The 4,536-nt window shown below is 40.2% G+C and overlaps 1 pseudogene; it reads left to right on the top strand.

Moving 5' to 3' along the window:
- The first annotated feature begins 233 nt into the window (after nucleotides 1-233).
- Nucleotides 234-1,120, top strand: LOC110313339 (annotated as a pseudogene).
- Nucleotides 1,121-4,536: the final 3,416 nt, after the last annotated feature.

Raw genomic sequence — 4,536 nt, 5'->3', positions numbered from 1 at the left:
GCTCTTCTGCTCTCTGTTTTCTTTATTTTATTTGTTGTCTGTTGTTTTGTTTTACTTCCAGGAATTCATCCGTGGAAAATCATGTACAGTTTCAAAAAAAAATACATACATAACCACAGTGACTACACTTAGTGTTTCAAATATTAAATTCTTAAAACATGGTATGTTGACCTATAAAAGAAGTCGGTATCCATTCAACTGCTGCCTTTGTCTTCTCCCAAGTCTGCCTGAAAATGTCATACTTCGTCCTAGAGACTTACAACGAGAACCAGTCTGAGGAAGACTTGAATGAAGAAAGTGGTTTTAACGCTGGCCCCACTTACTGAGGGACCAACTACAGACTATCCTACGGAATCAAATGTTTCTTCTTCAACCATAGACCACAAACCACCAGCCCGTTCTCTGGTGAGGCGTGAGGGAATCAAACACCCAACAAGAACCATACCAAGCACCTGTCCGCCCAGCCTGCCTCCTATTAACGACGTGTCCCGGAACACTCTTCGGGAGTGGTGTCGGTATCATAACTTGAGTATGGATGGCAAGTTGAAATTTGAGACTTCAGAGACATTCATATTCAAAACAAGAATGTTATATTCCCAACACATCTCGTGAGGCCAGAATGAAGCAGGGTCCCAAGAAACCCAAGATAGTCTTCAGAGGAATCGGGCCTCCAAGCAGCTGCCGAAATAAGAAGCAGGAGCGTGGTATCCTGGAAATTCTAACTTCACCTAAGGGGTCCACATTTGCAGCCTGGGCAAGGATTGCCATGAGAGCGGCCCAGTCAATGTCTATGAATCGATGTCCTCCTCCCTCTAATGTACAGGCCTTTCTGCCACAAGCCATTGGATTCAGATGGTGTGTGGTCCATGGCAGGCAGCTCCCTGCAGATAAGAAAGGCTGGGTTCACATGCAGTTTCATGCTGGTCAGACCTGGGTTCCAGACATTCCCCAAAGGATGAATTTTCTCTTCCTGTTACCAGCCTGTGTTATCCTAGAACCAGGAGTGGAAGATAATTTGCTATGTCCTGAACATGCTCACAGCAACAAGAAGATCATGAGAAACTTTAAAACTAGAAGCCGTACAAAGAAAAATGCCCTTCCCCCAAATATGCAGCCTTAGCCAAGATTTTACTCTGATCTAAAGGGAATGGAAGAAGCAAAGAAAAACATTCTGTGATCCCTCTAATGGCTAAAAACAGAAAAACTGGACGTCAGTCTTCAGAAGCCCTTCCCCCTGTCTCCCAGCAGATTGGAGATTCTACTGACAAATCAGCACCCATCACTCTAATAACACCCCGATGAATCTTAACATCTGTGGTATCTCCTCATGGTCTTGTGCTGGATTTGCTAAATGCTTAGCTATCTGAGAAATGATTTTGTTTTAGTAGGTTTGTTTTGTTGTACTTTTTAAATACAGATTTGGGGGGGGGATGGGGAGCAGTTTCAAATTAGCAAAGCAGAAAGTACTTTTTTTTAAATAGTTTTTTTTTTCAGTAAGGCTTTATCATATAGTAACTCTAACAGGCCTGGAAATTCTAGGTAGACCAGAAACTTGTGATGGTCTTCTTAAGTGTTGGGATTTACATGCCTGTACCACACTGTCTAGCCAGTAAGGATATCCTATTGACTATAGTATAGAGTTCATTGCTTGTGCTAAACAGTCTGTGGGTGTTGACAAGTACATCTGAAATCATACAGTATGCTACCTTCCAGATTGGCTTTTACCTAGCAATATGCATGTGAGGAATTTCCATGTCCTTAATTGATTTTTTTCTTTTTTAATGCTGAGATTCCATTGTCCAGGATGTGCCTTATGAATTGATGCTATTACAGATGGATACCTAGTTGGTGTTTATATATTCAAGACAGGGTCTTTTGCAGTACAGGCTGGCCTTGACTATTAATTTTTTAAAAAAATAAAAAACCTGTTATGTTACAAGGTAAATTCCTCAGGACAGAAAGCTGGATCTAAGATTTACAGGCTCAAAAAAAGAGAAAATGCTTTTTTGATTGCACATATTAGTCCAAAAGGTTTGACAATTTTCCCACTGCATGAAATGTTAATCAGTTTCATTACAATAGGAACAAAAAAACCTGTATGCATTACTTTTCAATAAAATAAATTCTATGCTGCTGCTGAGCATAATTGAAATAGAAATTTCAAGCTGTGATTTTATGGCATTGAAATTTATAATGATCTATATTGTGAGAGTAAAAACTATTTAATTTTTTTTTCAGAGGTAGCAGTGTGTGGTAGCTGCCTTTAATCCCTTCTAAGAATTGGAAGACAGAGGCAGGAGGATCTCAAGGCCAGCCTGGTCTATACAGCTTGTTCTAGGTCAGTCAGTGCTTCATAGCAAAATCCTGTGTCACAAGAAAAGGTTTCTTTAAATAATTCTTGTTCATGTGGAATAATAAAAGTACACAGCAGGGATCTAGACGGACTGTTCAGTGGTTAGGGGAAGTTGTTCCTATTGTAAAGGACCTGAATCCCACTCCAGCTCCGATGATGTGGCACCTAACCTTCATCTGCAATTCTAATTCCAGGGGTTCAGGCACCCTCTCCTGGCCTCTAAAGGTGCATACATTTATGGAGACATAATATTCCTACATGTTAAATAAAAAGAAACAAATCTTTTCAAAACTGTACAGACCCTTATTTTTAAAAGCACCAGTAATGTCCAATCACATTCACTGACATGCAGTTTTCATACTTTGCTGCATTTGAACACAGAAGCAATCATACGTATGAATATGGTTAGTTGCACATGCATTTTATGCAACTGGAATGATACTGGATGTCAATCTGGTATTGTGTATTAATGCTCAACCGCCACATTACAACATATGGAATGAGGTTAAGATCTCACATTCTTCTGTTAGTAAACAATTTGCATATGGCTCAAAATCAATTCTTACTCCTACTCTTTTTCTTTATAGTAGAATAAAAAGGAGGAGGCTCTCTTGTGGGTTTTCCATCCGTGATGACTTTTCTCTCACCCTGGCTTCTCCCCCACTCTCCCGATCTCATCCATGCTTGATCGCTTCTCCTCCAGGTGTTTGCTCTCCACTTTCATATCACATGTGTTCCATAACCCTTCCCACCTGTCTCCCTCAACGCTTCTCTGTCCCCACCTCACATGGTTCCTTTTCTTGTCCCAGACTAAATACATTTGCTCACACAAATATACGTACACAAAAATTAGAAGCTAAGATTTGCATATTGAATTTTATATCTCTATTCAACGGATTCAGTACTGCATCTTCACAGAACTTGCCTCTCTAGGGTCAGACATTACATTGTTCCCAGCTTGCGGTCATTTGCTCTTTTTGCTCGAAATGATTAATATTAAAGGAAAATGAAAATAAAATTTATTGAGCACTTAGAGCCAGATATTTTACTATATCCCTTAAATACATTTTCTCATTTAATTTTGAAGTATAATTTGATCAGGTTTCTGCCATTATAGCGGAAATTTGAAAGACTATTAATGGATATGAAGGAAGTTTTGCCAATGATCATGCAATTAGAAATAGTAGCATCCAAGGCTAGACTCCACTAACCAGTTACACTACATGTGGCTTAGCCTGAGAGGTAAGGCCAACACAAAGGCAGTTACTCATCCAACATCATAAGCTCTTTTGTGCTTTAATTATCTGTTCTATTTCCTCTCTCTATAGGTTAGTCTAAAAATATTTTTCTTTTTTCAGTTTCTTAATTATTTCTTTATGTTTTTGATATTTTATTTGTTTACTTTTCAAATGTTATGCCCTTTCCCGGTTTCCTCTCCAGAAACCCCATATCATATTCCTCTCCCCCTGCTTCTATGACGGTGTTCCTCCACCCACCCACCCATTCCCTCTTCCTCGCCCTGGCATTCCCCTATACTGGGGCATCGAGCCTTCATAGGACCAAGGGCCTCTCCTCCCATTAATGACCAACTAGGCCATCTTCAGCTACATGTGCAGATAGAGCCATAGGTTCCTCCATGTGTACTCTTTGGTTGGTGGTTTAGTCCCTGGGAGCTTTGAGGGGTCTGGTTGGTTGATATTGTTGTTCCTCCTATGGGACTGCAAACCCCCTTAGCTTCTTTAGTCCCTTCTTCAACTCCTCCATCGGGGACCCCATGCTCAGTCCAATGGTTGGCTGTGAGCACCTGCCTCTGTATTTGTCAGGCTCTGGCAGAGCATCTCAGGAGACAGCTATATCAGGCTCCTAAAGATTGATTTTCTATAGTTGTTCAGTTAAAAAATGACAGGCTGGAAAGACGGCTCACTGCTCTTCCAAAGGATCCAAGTTTGATTTGAGTATTCTTGTATCAAGCAGGTTACAAATCCTGTTAACTCTAGTTCTAGGGGATCTGACACCTTTTTCTGGCCTCCAAGGGCACTACATTTCATGTACATATACCCACTCACAGACATACATAAAGACACACAATTTTAAAATAATATGTTTTTAAAGCACGAAGAAGAAGAAGAAGAAGAAGAAGAAGAAGAAGAAGAAGAAGAAGAAGAAGAAGAAGAAGAAGAAGA

Source organism: Mus pahari, chromosome X (genome assembly GCF_900095145.1).
Source record: "Mus pahari chromosome X, PAHARI_EIJ_v1.1, whole genome shotgun sequence".
Lineage (NCBI taxonomy): Eukaryota > Metazoa > Chordata > Mammalia > Rodentia > Muridae > Mus > Mus pahari.
The sequence above is the reverse complement of the archived record's forward strand: the minus strand, read 5'-3'. Positions and strand labels throughout refer to the sequence as shown.